This window comes from Pleurodeles waltl, chromosome 12 (assembly GCF_031143425.1).
Source record: "Pleurodeles waltl isolate 20211129_DDA chromosome 12, aPleWal1.hap1.20221129, whole genome shotgun sequence".
Taxonomy (NCBI): Eukaryota; Metazoa; Chordata; class Amphibia; order Caudata; family Salamandridae; genus Pleurodeles; species Pleurodeles waltl.
The window spans coordinates 572,998,418-573,021,740 of record NC_090451.1 but is presented as its reverse complement, the minus strand read 5'-3'; positions in this window follow the sequence as shown (position 1 = coordinate 573,021,740).

Sequence of the window (23,323 nt, the reverse complement as noted above, 5' to 3'; positions counted from 1 at the left end):
TGGCGGTCTATGACCGCCAGGGTGGAGGGCAACGGAAGCACCGCCAACAGGCTGGCGGTGCTTCCAGGGCCATTCTGACCGCGGCGGTAAAGCCGTGGTCAGAAAAGGGGAACCGGCGGTTTCCCGCCAGTTTTCCCCTGGCCCAGGGAATCCTCCATGGCGGCGCTGCTTGCAGCACCGCCATGGGGATTCCGACCCCCTTCCCGCCAGCCTGTTTCTGGCGGTTTACACCGCCAGAACCAGGATGGCGGGAACAGGTGTCGTGGGGCCCCTGGGGGCCCATGCACTGCCCATGCCACTGGCATGGGAGTGCAGGGGCCCCCTAACAGGGCCCCATGAAGATTTTCACTGTCTGCTTTGCAGACAGTGAAAATCGCGACGGGTGCTACTGCACCCGTCGCACCCCTGCAACACCGCCGGCTCCATTCGGAGCTGGCTTCTATGTTGCAGGGGCTTTCCCACTGGGCCAGCGGGCGGCCTTTTGGCGGTCGCCCGCCGGTCCAGCGGGAAAGCCAGAATGGCATCCGCGGTCTCCTGACCACGGAGTGGGCATTTGGCGGTGACCGCATGGCGAGCGGCGACCGCCGCCCGCCGCGGTCAGAATGACCGCCTAAGTCCAGATCCAGCAACAAGGAGTTGCATTAGTCCAACTTGGACATGACCAAAGCCAGAATGACCGTAACTCTCTCCTCCTGCTTCAAGTATGGCAACATTTTCCTCAAGGTCTTTAAAATCCAATAGCTGGATTTCGCTATGGCATTAACGTGTGGCCTAAAACTCAAAGAGTTGTCAAAGATCACTCCCAAGTTTCTGGTGGCAACACTGGGGGAGGGGAGCATCCCACACTCTGAAGGCCACCATCGAGTGTTCCACACCTCATTACTGAAACCAAACAGAACAATCTCTGTCTTGTCAGTGTTAAGCTTTAGCCAGTTCTGGCCCATCCAGTAGTTAATCTCGTGCATACAGTTGCTGAACCGATAGACCACTTCCTCCCAGTTGTTCCTGGACACAGGGATGATAAGTTGAGTGTCTTCCGCATTGGAGGTTGGAATAAAACCATATGAACGAATCAGTTTAACCAGCTGGGCAACATAAAGATTGAACAAAGTAGGACTGAGAGCTGAGCCCTGCATAACCCCACAAGGCAGACAGAAGGCCGGTGCCTTGAAGTCAGCCCTGCTCACCGTAATGGGTCTGTTGCCTAAAAAGGACTTCAAGATCTTAAGAGCGGAGTCTCTTATCCCAGCTTGGTAAAGACGAGACACCAGAATATGCGGGGATATGGTATCAAATGCCGCAGAGAGATACAATAGGACTAAGACAGCGCCCTGCCCCTCATCCAATAATCTTTGGATGGAGTCAGAAGTCGTAAGAAGTGCTGATTCAGTGCTATGGGCCATCCGGAAACCATGTTGCGACTGATCAAGACAACCAGCACGATGAAAGAAGGTGGAAAGTTCATGATTAATATGTTTTTCAAAAATCTTTGCCAATGTGGGCAGTAATGAGATAGGACGCAGATTGCTCAACTCAAAAGGGGCTTGGTCCGGCTTCTTTTTCAGGGGAATGACGGTAGCCTCCCTCCAAGAGGGGGGGAATACTCCAGAAGATAATACTTCCTGAAAAATCATCATCAATGCCGGTACGACAAGTTCAGGAACCATCTGAAGGATATAAGGTGGGCAGGGGTCAGATGGTGAGCCCGACTTTATCCCCATTAACAATTCTTTAATCCTATCTGGCAGTAAAGGAGGGAAGTTCATAAGCAAAGGAATATCAAGGTCAGAGATGGGGTCCCGGACAGAAGGGGAAGCAGGCATCACAGCAGATTGAGGGAAATCCAATAAATTTGTAAAATTTTAGTTTCAAAGAAAGAAGCAATTTGATTGCAGATTTCCTGAGAATTACTGCGTCAGTGGAGGGAGGGGGAATGGTCAAGGATCGGACCACCTTGAATAAGTCTCTCAGGGAGTTCGACACATCTTTAATTCTTGATGACAAATAAACAGATTTAGCCTCAAAACACACAGCTTTATATGTTTTTAGAACAGCTCTCAGCTTATCATTTTTTGGTGCTAAACCCCTTTCTTCTAAACCGCCAGCCCCACCCACTAAAGTCAGTTGTTTTTACTCTAGCCTACCCTTTGCACCGGCTTGCACCATTCCATAAATATGGTGCCCGACTGGTGCACAGAAATGGTGCAAGCCAGTGCTAAACTTTTTGGTGCAAAACTGAGTTAGCGCAGTTTTGCACCAAAAAGTATAAATAAGGGCCAATACTTTGTAAGTATGCGCCACTTTTACGTCAGAAAATGACGTTAATGTGGTGCAAAAAAGTATAAATCAGGGCCTTGGTGCTAGACAGGTCTAGCACCAAAGTATAAATATGGAGTTAGTTTTGCACCGAATTAGAGTAAAAAAAAAATACGCTAATTCGGTGCAAACAGAGAATAGATATGCCCCAGAGTAGAAATATGCCCCTAAATATGGCGTTAAGGCCATAGAGACATTTTTTGCATGGGAACGCCTACCTTGCATCTCAGTAAGGCAAGGTAGGTCTCCACTTCCAAAAAATGACTTTAACTCCATAACTTTGGCGCTAGACAGGTCTAGCACCAAAGTATAAATATGGAGTTAGTTTTGCACAGAATTAGAGTAAAAAAGAGACGCTAATTTGGTGCAGAGTATAAATATGCCCTGGAAAGCTGTCTTTTATAGCTTTGAAAGAGTCTTCATAGCAGTCATATACTCTTAGTAACTGTATCAGAAAACCAAGGTTTAAATAGCTGGAGAAGTGCTAATTAGAAATATCATTATTTTCTCAGCAGGTTGACAAGTATGTTTTCTGTGGTTTATTAAGTTACCCTTAACATGCTGAACCAAACTGTTGGACCCAACTACAGCATATTTCCCTTCATTGATGTTTTCTATCACATTGTTTCTGTACTTAAAGTGTTGCAGAATTTTGTAAAGACACATACTTTGAAGTATGCACTTCTTCTTGGATAGTAAGTATCCAATATATTTATTTTTACAATATCTGTACCTTCCGGATCAAACTCTGCTAGGTATTGATTTTCTGGGAAATATTTCAAGACTCTGTTTCATGTGTTGGCATGGCCTATACTAACCCAAGCAATTCCCCTAGACTTTGAGTACAAGTTAGCTTAACTCAACCTGTCAAAGAACTCAAATGCGAAAACATTTTCAAGCTGAAACTGTACAATTTCGTGGATAGAGATTTTTCTGCAGAAATCTCCTTCCACATTTCCTTCATCGCAACAGCAATGGAGTTGTCTTCAGCAACAAACTATGGGCCAGATTTATAATTTTTGACGCAAAACTGCACCAACACAGTTTTGCGTCAAAATTTTTAACGCAAGCCAATGCCATTTCTTAACGCCACCCCTGTGTCAAATTTATACTTTGAAGCACGGTGGCGCTAAGAACAGGTTAGAGTCACTTTTTTTTACGTTTACCATTGCGCGTTGTCTTAAGGCAAAATGACGTTAACGCAGGAAAAATTACTCTAATCCAGTTTGCGACATGGAAAAACTTTGCAAAATGGATATGCGCCATTTTTCACTGCAATAGCGTCAAAAAGCGACGCAAATGCAGCAAACAGTGCTAAGGAGCCCCAAAATGGATCTCAGAAGCCAGGAGAGATCCCAGGGAGATCTCAATCAACCAGGAACCAGCCTGGAGGACACAGACAAGACTCAGGGGAGAGACAAAAAGAAGAAGAAGCATCGCTTCATTGCAGAGGAGCATGACTTTCAGGTCAGAGAGGTGGCGGAGCACTAGCATCAATTATTCATCACCTCTGAATTGCCAATTGGGAGGAGAGAGGCAATTTAGCAACAGATTGTTGACAAGATTATCAGTGTGACAGAGGTCAGGAAAACTGTCACCGAGTGTAAGAAACACTGGCATGAGTGCAAGTGCAGGACAAAGGGGAAAATGGCAAGGAACAGGAAGGCAGCACTGCAGATGGGAGGTGGGAGTCCAGCACCGCAAGAGGCCCTGGACGAGATGGAGGAGATGGTTGCAGCCATCATCCCAGAGGAGATTGTCACAGGAATCGCAGGACAGGACAGCACAGTCTACCAGGAAACAACACATATGCAGGGTAATTTGCATGGGGAACAAAAATGCCTCAATGTTAAGTGCAAGAAGGGGGAGGCACATACCTAATACACATTGCATGTCAGCCCTGAAAATCAGGCATTGGAAAGGGCACAGGGGCACTGCACAGGTACATGGGCTGCGCAGGGGCATCCGGGGCACAGCACAACACAACACAAACAACCTTTGCATGGGGGTACACCGCCATGCCAAGGCTGCTGGAAATGCGAAAGAAGACCAGGAGGGTAGGAAAGAATGTAAAGCTGGGCTGCTGTCACAGGACACCTGGTATTGTCAGAATGTAAGCTAGGGGACAAAACCCAGTCTCAGGCCATTGGCTCAAGCCGCATTTAGCATTGACAACACTTGCCACTACTACCTGTGCTGTGTGTGCTGGTCAAATAGGAAATGACAGTTAGGTGCCCGTGGCACAAACACACCCAAAATGAGGGGTCAGTATGACTACGTGATCAGTCCCCATCAATCCCTAACCAAGTGCAACTCCTGTCAACTGCTCAAGTCCATAGACCAAATAAACACCAGGCACTGTTACATACATTATGAAGTACACAGCAGTAATCTCATACCCATGCTTCCCATTCCAGGGTCTATCCTGGCACCTGTGTCACAATAGCTGCAATGCAACCATGCAACATCTCAGGTGTCATAGTGCTTAGACAACTGCATTGAGGGGGAGGACATATGTGTGTAGCTAGGAAAACACATCTGCACAGTCATAAGAGGAAATGGAACTCTACCATGGCCCATCAGTGCAATGCAAAGTAGCACACATAAGCAAACATCAACATGAGAAACTACCAATGGTGACACCTGTATCGTTTCATGGAAATGCAATACATGGTATGGTGCTAGGTCTCAGCACTGTATAGGTGTATGTGAAAAATGATAGACTGGGACAGGGCCAAATTTTTATGTGTGGTACATGTGGCATCAGCACACCAACATGCATTGTAAGGCCTCACCATGCTAATGGAAGCAGAGGGCGGGTTGATTAGGACAAGAAGGTGGCAAGCCACAATTTGGACAGAAATCATACCTAGAAGATGTGACCCAGACAAATCCCCAAAGTGCCCACACTACTTGTGACATGCAGGTGGGGCATAGGCCGGAGAGACTGAAAACATTAATGGCAGGAAGAAAGCATGGGAACCAAGATTACAATGTATCACCAATAGGAAGTCAGTGACGTCACATTACAACTGCCACAACAAAGACACACTAATTGTACAATATCTCATTACAGAGGACGATGGCTCTCCTGTGGATCTGCCTGTCCTGGACTATCCTGATGAAATGGAAGACCAGTTGACAACCATCAGCCACGAAACCCTCCAGGCACCACCTCCAGCTGCAAGGAGCACATATGTAGCAGCCATCCCAGAGGCATCACCCACCATCCCAATTGTACGACCTGCCAGCTCAAACCCAGCTGAGGACTCTGATGACACTGGGACCACCTTTGAAAGGACAGTTGTGGGAGTACAGCAGGAGCTGGCCAAGGTGGTGCGGGTGGAGATGCAAACTATGGCAGCCAGCCTTGAGGGGATGCACAAATGCATGATGACATCCGAAGAACAGTCAGCAGCTATACAACTCACCCAATCACAATGACAAGGAGTCCAACAGTGTGTGAGGGATCTCACCACTGATGTGAGGGAGTTGCAACAACACCTGCCCTCCCAATCTTGCAGCTGCATGCATGACAACAAGCTGGACTCCCTCAGGGCAGACACAACTGCCTACCACAGGGATGTTGCTGCCATACTCAATAATCAGCAGCTCCTCCTTGCTGCAGTTATGCCATATCTAGTTACACAGATAGCAGCTGCCAGGTATTTGGAGTCCACTTCTCCAAACACTGAAGTGTGTGTTGCCCCCTCAAACCGACCACTACCTCCATCAAGTGCCGAGGAAACAACACACACATCAGAGGATGAAGATGTGGAACAGATGACCTTCACCCGTAGGAGTACCCGGCAGGACCAGCCCATGACACATGGGCACTGTTTTTCCTTTCTCCTGTGCTTGACAACATGCCAGTGTTGTTACAGTTGTTGACATGCACTCTTCACCCACACACTGTTAACCTTACCACTATGGACTGCAATTGGGGAAACGTCTTCTACGCCGACTCTGTAACAACGAATTCGTGGTTAACGAAAGCGGAACAACGCTTTCCTTAACCACGACTTTGTTGTTTTGTGCCTTAACCACACATGTCCTGAACAACGAACATGCGTGGTTAAGGCACAAACAAGGGAGTCGGCTGAGGAGGACGGTGCGGACAACAAGGCGAGGACTCAGGTAAGTGGGGGCGTGGGGTTTAGGTTTTGGGGCGGGGTGGGGTGGGGGGTCGGAGGGTTTTAGGTTTTGGGGTGGGGTGGGAGGTCGGGGGTTTTAGGTTTTGGGGCAGGGGTGGGGGGTCGGGGTTTTAGGTTTTGAGGCGGGGTGGGGGGTCGGGAGGTTTTAGGTTTTGGGGCGGGGTGTGGGGTCTGAGGGTTTTAGGTTTTGGGGCGGGGTGGGGGGGTCGGAGGGTTTTAGGTTTTGGGGCGGGTCGGAGGGTTTTAGGTTTTGGGTGGGGGGCCGGGGGGGTTTTAGGTTTTGGGGTGGGGGTGATTGGGGGGTTTTACGTTTTGGGGCGAGGGTGGGGAGTTAGGGGGTTTTAGGTTTTGGGGCGGGGTGGGGGGTCAGGGGTTTTGGGTTTTGGGGTGGGGTGGGGGGTCGGAGGGTTTTAGGTTTTGGGGCGGGGTGGGGGGTCGGGGGGTTTTAGGTTTTGGTGCGGGGGTTGGGGGTTTTAGGTTTTTGGGCGGGTTGGGAGGTTGGAGTGTTTTAGGTTTTGGGGTGGGGGTCGGGGGTCGTGGTTTTAGGTTTTGGGGCGGGGCGGGGGTGGGAGGTTGGAGGGTTTTAGGTTTTGGGGCGGGGTGGGGGGTCGGGGGGTTTTAGGTTTTGGGGCAGGGGTGGCGGGTCAGAGGGTTTTAGGTTTTGTGGTGGGGTGTGGGGTCAGGGGGTTTTAGGTTTTGGGGCTGGGTGGGGGGTCGGGGTGACGCATGCAGGATCAATGGATGCCTATTACTAATGCCTTTACCAGGAATGCCTTTACAAAGAAATATCGTTGTTAAGGCATTCGTGGTAAAGGCATTAGTGGTAACAACGAGGTCGTTGTTCTGACCTTGTTGTTTAGGCACTCATTGTTGCGGCAGGCGGCATTCCGACATACAACTCTGCAATGGTCTCCCACTACCCAATTGGCAATTAATGTTCCTCTGCACTGAATGACACTTCATCTCAGCATGTCCAATGACATGTCCCCTCAACCTTGCACTTGTATTGCATCACAATAGACTGCTTTACACTAATGGGCTCACAAACCTGGACTATGTAAATATTGCACTACAGCACTTTAAAATAAACAGCACCTACACACCACTTTGTCTCTGTGTAATGTGACACATCTACTTTGCTAGAGATTTGTGATGCATGTAACATGTCAATGGTCACAGAGTGTCAATACCAGAGTGCAGAAATAATGTGGCGCAGATATTTATGCGCAAGGGTCAGGACTTTTTAATCATCTGTGCTGCCTGTCGCTCATTTCTGAAGTAAAAGCAGCACAAACTTACGAAATATCATTGGAATTTGTAAGTTTGCGCTGCTGCTGGTTAAAAAATGAGGCAAATGCTGTGTTAAAATTGTATATTTCAGGCCCAAGGTATCTACAAGATTAAACTCAATGCTGGCCACATCCCCTACAAGACAATCATTGTGTATGTGACATTAGACTCAAAACATACATGGCACACCCTCCACAACATACAGCAGGAATGGCTGTGTAAGAGTGTTTTGCCAATAACTTCAGATGGGAGTACAATTAAAACCCATAGGAGTGAAATTTGTATACTTAACCTCATCAGAAATTGACACCCTTCATTTTATCAGTGTTCACATGAACATCAGGCTGCAGGCAGACGTCCCACAGTGCCCAACATTCCAACACAGGACCCAAATGATGACAGCTTTAAAATCACACCTACCTGTCCAATACATGGGAGCCATAGTCACCTTGAGTGGTGGGTACAATGGATGGCAGATGCATAGAGATTTAGCTTTGTTGTAGCTGCCAATGTGACAGCTCAGTTAGAAGAGGGAATTAACATGTCAAGAGTGGGATGTGGATGCAGGACGGAATACACAAGCCAACAGACAATTGGCACTGTACGCTCATGCAAAGACCTAGAATCCCAAGCCTATGACACATGCCGTGAAGGAGTACCTAAAACTTTGTAATAACTATGTATAAAAGAGAACTTAAAACTATGTCACACACCTATACTAACCTAACCTATCCTAACTATACATTACCCACAACTGGCCCTAACTACCCTATGCTAAACTTACTTACCACATTTAACTTAACACTCTAAACATTTAGCCCCCATCCCCCTTATATGACGGGACACATGTAGGGCAACATAGACTAACCTAAACAGATACTAATACTAAACAAATACATATTTTGTTGTATTTTTTTTATGTTTTATATATTTTTTTTTAGAATACACAAAAGTCCCAAAATCAACCCCCAACCACCCACCCACCCACAAACTAACATGTAATAATATAAACCTCCCCCACCCTCCAACCTACTTATCCTATCTAAATTACTAGCCTACTCTAACCTATCACTAAACCCCCTAAACCCACTAATTAACAGGATAAGGAAAGAGGAGGGAGGGGACGGAATTAGGGGTGACGCGATGCAGGAATTCAGAGGTTTGCCCTCTTCAGAGTTTTTTAAACAGATCTTAGCCCCCGCCTATTCCTATCCACGTCCTGCTGGAGAGTGCCAATCTTCCTTAAGACCTTTCTCATGTCCCTCTGTAGCTGCCTGATTCCAAAGCAGCTGCTGTTGTGGTCTGTGTCCCTGAAGTTGTCGCTCCTGCAGGTGCCGTGGTCAGGAGTGCTGTAAGTGAAGGTGCAGCAGGTGTTGTGGCTGTAGCTCCTGAGGTTGAGGGTGCAGCCGGTGGGGCTGATGTACTGGTGGCCACTGTGCCACCGGCTGCAGTCGTGGTGGTGGTGACACCTGTTGAGGCCAATGCCAGGCCCCCTTGGCTGAAAGCCCGTCATGCTCCTGTGGCTCTTTCCCTAAGATAGCATCTTACCATCATTCTGAACCCAGGCTCCACATCCAAGATATGCCTGTATCTCACTTCCCGCCTCTGGAACTCCCTTATCTTAGCGGCATTCATGTTGGCAGCTGTAAAAATGAGACAGGCAACCATTAGTGTCATCATTGTGTGATGCATGTACAGATGATAATCTAACACCCTCCCTCAAATTGCACCTGCAGTCCAAATCACAGTATAGATGATACATTGCCCCCGAGGAATGACATTGCACCACGGCCTAACTATCAAGTATTTAACAGCACAGCAAAGCACAATAAGGTGTGGACCAAATAAACTGATATGTGCATTTATGTAGTACAATGTGCCACAATGCAAATGCAGCAAGTACTTAACATGGGCCAGGCCGACTAATCCCTATCATCTGGATCAACTTCAAGGCACACAAGACCTGTGATTTGTATATATATTTGGCAGGATGGTATGCAGTTGCTAATCATAAGGGGTCAGTGTTGTTTGGGACACATGCATGCTTGAATCAGATGTCTATCATCTACACTGTGACCATCACACCTACCTACATATATGTTCTCCCCTACCCCTGTGCCTCAAGGGGGATGGGCATGCAATACATCATCACAATCGTCAAGGACAACCACGAAGCCATGTCCAGCTGTACATGGATTTAGTGAGTGGAACACATGTGAGGAAGTCTGCCAACTAGGAGTGAGGTATCCATTAGTCAATCACATCTACATTCATATTTCCATTTGTGGACAACCATCAACATCTGATCTGCCAACACATGTCCAAAATCACCCACATTGATGCAAGCACACATCTGCCTTGACCTGCATGCCCGCTTATAACATACCACATAAGTGCCACGTAAATGGAGTACAACAGTTGGGGCTAGATGCTAGGGGACAGTCACCCATACAGTCCTACATGTACATTATAATACAGGGATGTGTGATTTTGTGTGGAAAAGTGATGCATCACTGTTTTGTGTAAATGAGTGTATGATGTGCTGTCAATACACTGGACCACCTCGAAATCAAAAATGGGCCTACATGTGGCTACTAATCACCTTGTTCACATGCTGCTGCCTATTGTGCAGCATAAGACTCCCAAGATATGACTCTCTGCCTGTGAATGTCTAACCCCTGCATGGAATACTATGGGGGTCATTCCGACCCTGGCGGTAAAACCCGCCAGGGCCGTGAACGACGGAAAGCACCGCCAACAGGCTGGCGGTGCTTTCCTGCCCATTCTGACCGCGGCGGTAAAGCCGCGGTCAGAAAAGGGGATCCGGCGGTTTCCCGCCGGATTTCCCCTGGCTGGGCTGAACCTCTATGGCGGCGCTGCAAGCAGCGCCGCCATGGGGATTCTGACCCCCTTCCCACCAGCCTGTTTCTGGCGGTTTATACAGCCAGGAACAGGATGGCGGGAACGGGTGTCGTGGGGCCCCTGGGGGCCCCTGCACTGCCCATGCCACTGGCATGGGCAGTGCAGGGGCCCCCTAACAGGGCCCCAGCATGATTTTCACTGTCTGCATAGCAGACAGTGAAAATCGCGACGGGTGCAACTGCACCCGTCGCACCCCTGCAACACCGCCGGCTCCATTCGGAGCCGGCTTCTGTGTTGCAGGGCCTTTCCCGCTGGGCCGGCGGGCGCTCCCTTGGCGGGCGCCCGCCGGCCCAGCGGGAAAGTCTGAATGGCCCCTGCGGTCTTTTGACCGCGGAGCGGCCAAGTGGCGGCGTAGGTTTGGTGGGCGGCAACCGCCGCCCGCCAAACTTGGAATGACCACCTATGTCAATCTCCAGTAAAGTCATATATCAGATCATGTGCCAGCCCATGATATCTTGCAATGAGTCCAACACACAAGAGTCAATCACACAACAGTTGCAATCACTACACAGGACAGACATTTTCACACTCACTGGATATGTCTAGGTCGTCAAATCGAGCCACTTCCCCGATGGTATAGGACGCCGGTCCACCTGTAAGATATTGAAAGGAGATATATGCTCAATCTCTGATCACTGTATAAACGTGTGGACAACATATCACAGTGTGTGACATTTTATATGAGTGAGCTACTGATCCAGCATGTAGACAATCCAACAGACATACCACTGCAAACATGCATTGACACTGACACTCCAGTGAGTGATAGATACACATATGCACACATGCCCTGGGCCTAACAATTATGTGGTGCTAAACTGGACTACAAAGTTTGGTGGCTAATGTATTTCATATGGTACTCCATGTCGTGATTTGTAATTGGGTGACAATTGCAATGGTCTTCCCTATTGCACTGCAATACAGGTGACTCAGGTATGTGGCTTGTGTATCAAGGGACAATGATTAACTGTGTGATAGACAAGTGGGTCAATTTTCAGTCAGCATTTATTGTCCATTCAGTGGTCCATAGCAGATGTGGCATAGTTGTATATAGGTAACAAATGCCCCACTGGCAGTGTCCCCTAAGCCGTATGTGCCCCCTATGCCAACATGATGGCAGGGATTGTGTGTGTGTAATGATGGCAATGTAGTGTATTCATGGATAGCCCACTTTGCTGTCCCAAAACTGTAAAATATGGTATGCTGACAGTGTCTTAGCTGATCATCATTTACAGAATGCATGAGCACAGGTTTAGTCATTGCACCTGAAATGTGTCCCTCAGGGCCATATGTACCTATATCAGGTTTTGTGAGTCACACATTGCGAGACTTAGCAACTAGCAATTAGCAAGTAGAATGATCTGAGGTAGAACACTCAAAATGGCACTGTTTGCAATTCAAAAATGGGGAAGCAAATGACCTTCCTCTTGAATAATGATGAGGTAGGTCTCGTTTTGCAAACCCTTTGGGAATTGTGGCACTCACAGGGATGCTGGCCTGCTGGGCTCAGCAGACCACCCTGTCTGTGACTGCTTTCGTGTTGGGATGTCAATATTTGTTTAATTGCAGCCTTATTTCAGCAGGGATAAACAGAAAGTATTTGAAAAACCTATTTTATGACTGAAAAATATTTTTGGAAGCAGTCAGTGGCCTGTGGCACAACTTCCAGCTCATAATACATTTTTGGCCATGCAGTCACGAAGAGGAAGGGATCCCATGGGGACCCCTCCCCTTTTGCAAATGGGTTAGCACCAACTTGAAACGGATGGTAACTGTAATTGCTTAGTGCTAGCATTTGTGCCCAAGAAAAAAACAATTAGCCGCCTGCGACTCAATAATAGGATAGGAACGCCTATTCCTAAATGCCACTTGAAAACCATGTGTTGTGATTGTGCAATATGATAGCCGAATGGCAAAATTTGGATTGTGCATGTGAATGAATATTTGTCCTGACGTAAACACAAAAATACAGAAAACTAGGCAGTTTGTGAAAGTTATAAATAGCTTGCCACATATGGCCCTAAGTAATAGTTGGACATGGCTCAATGAAACTCTGGACTGCATTGTTGACATGTATAAACATGCATAGTACATCTCAGTACTGGTACACTAACACTTTTTTCAACTAGCATTCCACATGGCCACAAACATTGCATGCAGCACGTCAAGACATCTGCTACTGTCACTCAGGAGCATTCTACTGTATACATTTGTCAAAGTGATACTCACCAACAGGGATACCAATCACCACACCCGGGTGGTCCAGCAGGTCCTGTTCTCATGCCACTCAGGTCAGCCCAGCAATGCTTCAGCTGGTGCTCTTTCCGAGAGGTGAAGACACGTTTCAGGTGGAAGAGCACCTTCGCCCAATGCAGGCGCCTTGCCTCCGTGTCATACCCCTGTATTACACAGCCCCGCCTCCAGCATCATTGGAAGAAAATGGCACACCAGTCACACAAATGCCCGAAGCTCCTCCTGGCCCATGCGGTTCAGCCTCGCCCTTCCCGACATGGTATGGTACAGTATTTCAAAAAGAAAAGTGAAAAAAAAAGGAAAACAAATAAGAAAAAAGGAAACTTATAAACCAAAATAAAGACCCCAACTAGCCCAACTAATATAAACCCCAAACAGACACCCGACAGTACAAATACAATTCAGACAACAATAAAATACACAAAAACACTTACACAGGTACAATATACAAATAGGATACACCAAAAGGCAAAAGATGGGCATCACATGATACAATATACACAATCCAAACGAGAGCAACACCAACACACAGCAACACAGTCAAGAAAAGTCAGACTGCAAAGTGAAAGTACACCCACTGTACCATGTCTGTAAACGGGATTTCCTATTACATCACTTCCTGTCCCTTTTGCGCCCCGTTTTCCGTCTTCTGTGTATTTTTTTGATGCAATCGTGGTTTGCATGAATATATTTGATGCATAACCTACATGTGCCGCACAATACCACGCATAACTGGGAAACAACTATTTTTATGGATATCCGCATGCATGGGGTGCCCTGGTGGAATTAACGCTAGGGACCCATTGATGTTTAGTATGCGTTTGCGTGTTTTTTTACACATTTGCATCAACATTTCTGCCTCAAACTGTGTTTGTGTGATTTTTAATTATTTAACATGCATGCGGCCTGAATCTAGACGAAGATATGGTGGTATGGCCTGCAGGGTGTGTTATAGTGTTTGGCCACATGTGGAAGACCATGCAACTGTGGACCACATTTATACTATCTTTGCGCAGGATTTCCTTTTTTTCTGACGCAGAAGCAGCGCAAAATTAGGATATTCTAATGGAATTTTTAAGTTTGCACAGATTTTGCATCAATAAATGACAGCAAGGCTGCGCTTCAAAAGTATAAATCATGGCCTGTGTGTTTTGTGTGTGAATTGACTGTTACAACTATATGTGTGCTTCTGAGTGAACGGCATGCAATACATTTGACATAATGGTCATGTGTGAATGTGTTACAAATGGGTATCAACATCAGATGTCAATCATTGATGTACAACAGTCATGATATGTGTTTGTAATATGTGTTGACTCATTTGATGTGTGTAGTTGTTTGACTGTGGGGACATTACATTTCCCATGATAAACAATTCAATGGGAAGATCAAGGATGGCTGATGAGGGCTTTGTTGGATATGTTACCCCTCACATGTCGTTAATTGTTGACTACGACTTCCTGGTGACTTGTGTGTAAACTACCCATATGTTGGACATTTGTACATGTGTGGTAGATACAGTGTTTGTGACACTGAACCTCAGTTCCAATCATAAAATTGTTATGTACACGTCAGTTTGACTGATGTAAATTACTTATGTTCCTCCTGTGGCTGTGGTGGGCCTGCAGCCCTGGCTCCATGTGTTCACATATTTTTAGAGGTGCATTGCACAAAAGTGTCCAGTTCAAGTGTGTGGCATGTGTACCCTGTGTCAGTATTGGGCTCGATGGTGTTACTGTTTCGTGCAGGTCTAGTCAGGAGTCTGTTAGGGCAACCCTTGAGTTCACAGAGTATCTTGCAAGACAGATGTGTCCTAAAGCAGAAGATCAGCTAAAGGCATACAAGGGGATAGGGAAGCTATGGAACGGCAGATAATACAGAAGAGTGAATACAGAGCAACCTTAGTGTGTACAAATATGCAACGGGTCAGTAATGGACAAACACGCAGGGCTTATCACTAAGAGTGTACACAGGGTAGGGCTCAGAACTTCCCACAGCAACAGGAAACATCAGTGCCTCTGTGCAGATTTATCTCACAGAGAGTCACCACGCAACCCCCATCAAAAGGTGGCAGCAGAAGTGAATCTGTGTCTGGACCCTCATGGGATAAACATGGATTGTCCTTACCTACACAAGACTAGCCCTTGTTTGTAGGGCTGGAGACACAGTATCAAATCCTTGAATACAGCCATAGCACACTGCCATCGTTAGGCACAAATGAATACATGCAAAACTAGACAAAGGATGGGGGCTGTATTCGCCTTTTGTAAAACAGGTGCCAGAACAAATACAAAATGAAACAATTCTAAACAGTTGAGGACTGATAGTACACTTACCAGACACGATACCCCAAGAGGAAACGGAGGGTAAGGGAACCATCTAGGAGGCAAATGCAGGTACAGTGAACAAGCTCTGGTTGACACAAAGAATGGAACAGGCCTCGGTAACAGAAATCAGGCTCTGTCAGGAACAACCACGACCAAGGCTGAAAAACAGGGAGCAGGGTGGACTGGAAAAAGCAGGATCAGCACTGAGTAAACAGATACCAGTTTCAGGTGTAATCAGTACTGTAACACAATCCAACAAGGGCTCTGGTACACAAATGAATTGTACTCCAATGCATGACGAGGAGCTTCAGGGAATGGCAGCTTCTAAGCAGTTCCAGGGAGCAGCAAGGCCAAGGCAGAGTCAAATGGCTGGGCTGCACGAGAGAGCTCACAGGTGTGTGCAGCTTCAGTCTCTCACAAGTCGTGGAGGAGAGAATCCAGTATAAGGGGACAACTGGACTTTTCCCATAGGAAGCAATGGACAGAAGATTACAGGTCTTACAGACTACCAGGCAGTGCATTATGGGACCTGAAGTCATACATTAGTATGACCAACGATAAAAGACATTTGAAGTGGCATGAATTAGTAGCCCGGCCTGACATTTTAAGTTCTGTTAATGCTGTCTGGAGGTATTGGCTGGCACAATTAAAGCGGGCTCTATAACTAATGTGCAATTGATCGCATGTCATGCTCTTTGCTTTGAAAGTATTGCGGCCCATTTCATGGTAGGTGGTAACCTTGGCGGCAAACGTCTCAAAGGGAAACACCCTTGGTATAATAGGGCCGGGCCTTAAACAAACAACTGATCAAAGCTATCAAAATGAAGGATATAGGGGGTCATTCCAACCCTGGCGGTTGGTGATAAAGCGGCGGCCAACCCGCCAACAGGCAGGCGGTCAAAAGAATGGAATTCTGACCCTGGCGGGAACCGCCAACACAGGCCGCCACTTTAACACTCCGACCGCCACGGCGGGACAGACAAACAGAGCGGCGTTCACCGCCAACAGGCAGGCGGCAGACAATGTACCACCCACCCTATCACAACTCACCAATCCGCCACCTTTTCCGGGGCGGGAGCCCGCCGATAAAAACACGGCGGAAACAGACTACGAACGGGAAAACGCTCACCTCTACACACTCCACGAGGAAGGAGGACAGCATGGAACCCGAATTAAACATCCTACCAGCTATTGTCTACCTGCTCATCTACCAGGAGTACGAACGCCGGCGCAGACGACAACGGTGAGTACTGCACCTACGACACAGGGGAGGGGGGAGGAGGAAAGCTTACGGGCACACACATACGCCATACACCCACCCCCCCACCCCAAATACCAACACCCCAATGCAGAGCAACAAGTCAGAGTGACACCCCCCACACCCACCGGAATAATGCAAAGACACAATTAAAATGATCTATAAAATATATGTATAAATAGCTGCATTGAAGTCATGGGAAATATGCATAATGAAAGATACAAAATAAGGAATGAACATAGTTAAAAATATATACATAAGCAATAAGTCCAGCCCATTCTGTCAAAGTCCCATAGTCCGTGGCCCAATGTGCACAAACACATGGGCAAAGCCCACACAGGAGACCAGATACCAATGGAGAGAACACTGCTGGGGCATCAGATGATAAAACTACAGGCACCTCAGGGGGAAGGGAAGGGGGGGCACCTCAGCCACATGAGTCCACGACGCCAGATCCACGAGGGGCCTCCATGCCCACTGTCCCATCCTGGGGAGTGCAAAGCCACAGTCTCACAAGTCTCTACAGTGGGTGGCTTGCGCACTGTGCCATCCTGGGGAGTGCAAAGCCACAGTCTCTCAAGTCTCTACAGTGGGTGGCTTGCCTACTGTTCCATCCTGGGAAGTGCAAAGCCACAGTCTCACAAGTCTCTACAGTGGATGGCTTGCCCACTGTTCCATCCTGGGAAGTGCCAAGCCACAGTCCATCAGATGGATTACCGACTCCACTGTTAATGGAGGAGTCATGGTGCCCATAGTGCTTCGTGAATCCCTGCTCGACACAGAACCGGCACTGTCAATGGGCCAGCGGTGCTTGAGAAGGCGTTGCCCAGCGGAGCGGTGCTTGACAGGAAGGGCCCAGCGGAGCGGTGCTTGACAGGAAGGGCCCAGCGGAGCGGTGCTTGAGATGAAGGGCCCAGCGGAGCGGTGATTGAGATGAAGGGCCCAGCGGAGCGGTGCTTGAGACGGAGTTGCCCAGCGGAGCGGTGCTTGACAGGAAGGGCCCAGCGGAGCGGTGCTTGACAGGAAGGGCCCAGCGGAGCGGTGCTTGAGATGAAGGGCCCAGCGGAGCGGTGCTTGACAGGAAGGGCCCAGCGGAGCGGTGCTTGAGATGAAGGGCCCAGCGGAGCGGTGCTTGAGATGAAGGGCCCAGCGGAGCGGTGCTTGAGATGAAGGGCCCAGCGGAGCGGTGCTTGAGACGGCGTTGCCCAGCGGAGCGGTGCTTGAGATGAAGGGCCCAGCGGAGCGGTGCTTGAGACGGCGTTGCCCAGCGGAGCAGTGCTTGACAGGAAGGGCCCAGTGGAGCGGTGCTTGACAGGAAGGGCCCAGCGGAGCGGTGCTTGACAGGAAGGGCCCAGCGAGCGGTGCTTGACAGGAAGGGCCCAGCGGAGCGGTGCTTGAGATGAAGGGCCCAGAGGAGCGGTGCTTGACAGGAAGGGCCCAGCGGTGCAGTGCTTGAGATGAAGGGCCCAGCGGAGCGGTGCTTGAGATGAAGGGCCCAGCGGAGCGGTGCTTGAGATGAAAGGCCCAGCGGAGCGGTGCTTGACAGGAAGGGCCCAGCGGAGCGGTGCTTGAGATGAAGGGCCCAGCAGAGCGGTGCTGGAGACGGCGTTGCCCAGCGAAGCGGTGCTTGACAGGAAGGGCCCAGCGGAGCGGTGCTTGACAGGAAGGGCCCAGCGGAGCGGTGCATGAGATGAAGGGCCCAGCGGAGCGGTGCTTGACAGGAAGGGCCCAGCGGAGCGGTGCTTGACAGGAAGGGCCCAGCGGAGCGGTGCTTGAGACGGCGTTGCCCAGCGGAGTGGTGCTTGACAGGAAGGGCCCAGCGGAGCAGTGCTTGACAGGAAGGGCCCAGCGGAGCGGTGCTTGACAGGAAGGGCCCAGCGGAGCGGTGCTTGAGATGAAGGGCCCAGCGGAGTGGTGCTTGACAGGAAGGGCCCAGCGGAGCGGTGCCTGAGATGAAGGGCCCAGCGGAGCGGTGCTTGACAGGAAAGGCCCAGCGGAGCGGTGCTTCTCACGGCGGGGCCCTGTTCAGCGGTGCTTCTCACGGCGGGGCCCTGTTCAGCTGTTCTTGTCACGGCGGGGCCCTGTTCAGCGGTTCTTGTCACGGCAGGGCCCTGTTCAGCGGTGCTTCTCACGGCGGGGCCCTGTTCAGCGGTGCTTCTCACGGCGGGGCCCTGTTCAGCGGTTCTTGTCACGGCGGGGCCCTGTTCAGCGGTGCTTCTCACGGCGGGACCCTGTTTAGCGGTTCTTGTCACGGCGGGGCCCTGTTCAGCGGTGCTTGTCCTGTGTTTCTAGGGAGCCAGACCTGGCCAAGACTTCCCGCTCAGTCGCCATCCGACCTTGCGGTCGCGGGGCCCTCCTGTGATGGAGTCCTGGGCCCGTGGGTGTCGTCCGTCACAGCCGGAATGGGGCTGGTGGGGCCCTCCTGGGCAGCTCGCCTGCTGCCTGACTTCTCCGCCCTGCTGCCCTTGCCCTCCTTCGCTGAAGCTCTGTGGCCCTTGCCTCCCTTTGATGATGTGGCAGGTGACGGGGCAAGGCTACTGTCCTTGGTGGCAGCCGTCTCAGGCTTGTCGCGACGGCCCTTATTTTTTTTTGTCCTCTTCCCAGGGGGTGGGCTGGCTGTCCCCTTGCTGCTGGCCGATGTTCCTGCCCTAGGAGCTGGTGGACTCCAATAGCCCTGCACTATGGTCACAGTAGATGCAGGGCTGGTGGTGGCTGAGGTGCTTTTTTTACTCTTACCAGATGGAGGGGGTGGGTCAGTGATTGGAACGAGCTCAAGGTTGGAAAGGAAAAGCACTTTGGAAGAAAGGGACGGGTAGGTGTAGTGGGTATGGGAGTGGAGGAAGAGGATGTGGTTGTAGGAGAGTCAAGTGTGCTGTCTTTGGGTGCAGGTGCTTGTGACGGAGGCTGTCGTGAGGTGGATGGCTGTTGGGTGGCTGCCTGCGTTTGTGTGGTTTGGAAGAGGGGGTGACAGACACACTGGGAGAGGACACAGGGGACGTGTAAATGGCAGTGGGGGTGGTGACTGCACGTGTGCGGACTGTAATGGAGGGTGTGCTGGTGATGGAAGTACTGGCTGATGGTGGTGTGCATGCAGGTGTGAGTGGAGACGTCACAGGGAGGGAGGAGGGAGATGAGGAGGTGGGGGACACAGAGGTGGTAGTGACTGTTGGCATGTCTGCATCTGGATGTTGCTTGGGTGAATGCTTGTGGGATCTGTGGTGCTTATGTCCGGATGAGCTGCCCTTGGGTGTAGAGGTGTGTGCAGGCTGGTCTGATGGTGTGGATGGGATAGGCAGAGGAACAGGAGACTGGGACTGGGTGGAGGGAGTCAGAAGAGGGAGGCTGGAGACAGGGACAATGGCTGCCGTCAGTGCTGAGGCCAGAGCGTTGAACGATCGCTGATGGGCAGCCTGACCCGAATGAATGCCCTCCAGGTATGCATTGCTCCAATGCACCTCCCTTTCTACACCCTGGATGGCATTCAGAAGGGTAGACTGCCCAACAATGAGCGTCCTCAGGAGGTCAATGACCACCTCACTGAGGGCAGCAGGGGTAACTGGGGCAGGGCCTGAGGTGCCTGGGGCGAAGGAGATGCCCGCCTTCCTGGGCGAGCGGGCACGGAGCGAAGGCTGAGGGGCTCCTGGGAGGGCGGGGCTGGTGCGCTGGGTGGCGGCTGTACCTGTTGTGGCGGTGGGCACGGATGTTGCCGCCACCACAAGGGAGCTCCCTACCGAGGACGTGTCGGTGTCGCTGACGTCTCCACGGGTCCCCGTTGTGGAGCTCCACTCGCCCTCCGTCTCACTGGTGTACTCGGAGTCTGTTGCATGGCCCTCCGGGGCCATGTGAGATGCAGCTCCCTCGTGCGCCGATGCCACTTCTCCTTCGCCTGATGATGCTAATGCACACATGAACAGGAAGACAAAGAAAATGGGGGGGGGGAGAAATAAAGACAGTTTGAGTGCATGCATTGGCAACACTGTTGTCGGAGAGGACAGACACAGAAGCCCCCTGCACTAGGCTGCGCAATCGGGGTACACTACTCAGTTATTGTGACTAGGCCTACAGGTCTATGGACGACAAATGCACACATGGGTGAGGCCGGACCATGGATAGCTGTACTTGGTACCCTACAGAGGTGGGGGGCGGGGGCACAGGGCCATGCCTAACGGAGGGGCCTAGCCTACAGAATGCGCCCTGGCCTAGAGATAGCCACAGCCCTCCTCCCCCACCCAGACACCTTCACTACGCGCAAAGATAGCAGAATGTGCTGATACTCACCCCCTTGTGTCTGCTGTGATGTCCTCACGCGCCCATCCAAATCGGGGTAGTCCACCGCCAGGATCCGGGACATCAGGGGGGTCAATTGGCGGCTGGCACCCCTCCTACATTGGGAGGCCATCCCCAGCAGAGACTCGGCGGTCTTTCTGGTCCCGCGGCAGATGTCCTCCCACCTCTTTCGGCAGTGGGTGCCCCGTCTGTTGTGGACCCCCAATGCCCGGACGTCCTTGGCGATGGCACGCCAAATGTCGATCTTCTGATGGGCGCTGACCTATGTGACATGTACAGGGTGGAAAAGGAAATCTCATCACTTTTCTGCCTGGTCAATGTGAGTGCCCCCCCCCCCTCCCCAATCTCGCCATGTGGCACATGCTCTCATCTTTCGTGCGTTGCACTCCTCATTCGCTCCCCTCCCCACCATCTTACATCCACCCCACTCAACACAGGCATAGCCCATTCAACGTGCACCCTGTGTACTTACCTGTTGGTCTGGAGGACCGTAGAGAAGCGCATACTGGGGGAGGACCCCATCAACAAGTTTCTCCAATTCTTCAGAAGTGAAGGCAGGGGCCCTTTCCCCAGTCGCAGCAGCCATTGTCTCTCCCAGAGCGAGGTCACAGCAGCACTTGTAGTATCGGTCCTCTCCTGTGGATGAAAAGGTCTCGAGTGATTAATCAGATAGAAAATGGCGGTCACGCCCGTGGCGGTGCGTACCGCCGCGGTGCGTACCGCGACCGCAGGCACCCATCCTCATTGGCTACTGAAACCCATAGGGTGCAATGTTAACCAATGCGGCTTAGCACTGCGGTCTTCGACCGCCTACCGCCACGGTGTGCCACGCCAGCGCATTGACCTCACATCCCACTGTCACACTTCACAGGTCAGGCAGCCGCCATTTCAAGGGCCCACATGGCTGAATTTCTACTGCGTCACACAGGCCTAGGCCTTGCATTGCCACCCATACAAGCCTTTCAATGCATAGCGATTCGTGTACTGTGCAAGCTGTGTGAACGAACCTGTGGGTTGCTCGACTCTGTGCTCCATGTTGTCCTTCCTAGGCACCGTCCGCTGGGACTTGCGAGGAGAAGGATGAATCCTCCTGTGTACCGACCGCTGGTGGACCTGTCGACAATGGAAGAACGACATATCATACTTAGATACAGGCTTGACAGAGCAACTATACATGAACTATGTGCCCAGCTGGAGCCAGACCTGATGTCCCCCATCCGCCAACCCACAGGGATTCCCCCTCTGGTGCAGGTTCTGTCAGTACTCCATTTTTTGGCAAGTGGGTCTTTTCAGAAAACAGTGGCCATATCATCTGGGATGTCTCAGCCTATGTTTTCTAAGGTTTTGTCCAGAGTGTTGTCTGCCCTGATGAAATACATGCGGAGCTACATTATTTTCCCTGAGGTGGGCGATTTGGCTACAGTGAAGGGTGATTTCTATGCCCTTGGACATATTCCCAACATCATTGGTGCCATTGATGGGACCCATGTGGCTTTGGTTCCCCCCAAAGAAAGTGAGCAGGTGTACAGAAACAGAAAAAGTTATCATTCGATGAATGTCCAGGTGGTGTGTTTGGCTGACCAGTACATCTACCATGTAAATGCCAAGTTCCCTGGGTCAGTGCATGACGCGTATGTCATGCGAAATAGCAGCATCCCTTATGTGATGGAACAGCTACAGAGACACCGTGTGTGGCTAATTGGTGACTCTGGTTACCCCAACCTGTCGTGGCTACTGACCCCAGTGAGGAATCCCCGGACCAGGGCAGAGGAACGGTACAATGAGGCCCATGGGCGAACTAGGAGGATCATAGAAAGGACCTTCGGGGTCCTGAAGGCCAGGTTTAGGTGCCTGCATATGACAGGGGGATCCCTAATGTACTCACCAAAGAAGGTGTGCCATATCATCGTGGCCTGCTGTATGCTTCACAATCTTGCTTTGCGACGCCAGGTGCCTTTTCTGCAGGAGGATGGTCCAGATGGTGGTGTTGTAGCAGCTGTGGAGCCTGTGGAGAGTGAAGAGGAGGAAGACGACGGGGACGACACGGACAACAGGGATACAGTCATACAACAATATTTTCAGTAGCACACAGGTAAGAATCACCCACGCCATTTTACATTTGCTTAAGGCCTCATGCGTCTACACTGTCAGTGTTTCCCCCCAGTTCCTGTTAACTGATTTGTGACTTTCCCTTCCCTTTTCAGAGCTGTATGACCCACTGCGTGACTTCTGCTTTGTTTGACCATGGACTAAAGCTTATTGAAATTGGTATGTTGTCATCACAAAGTAACTGGACATTATTGCACCGTTATGTGTAATACATTTGTTAAGAATACAAGCAGACTCCTGTTATTTTAAGTGCAATAAGTGATTTATTTTAAGTGTTACATATAGGTACATGATTGTTAAACGGTGATGGGTGGGGGTGGAGTAATGTCCATGGCAGAGTCCAGTTCTCAGTCGCACAGGTGCATTGTCCATATGCCTGTGGAAGGATGGAGCAGGGGCAGTTAAAG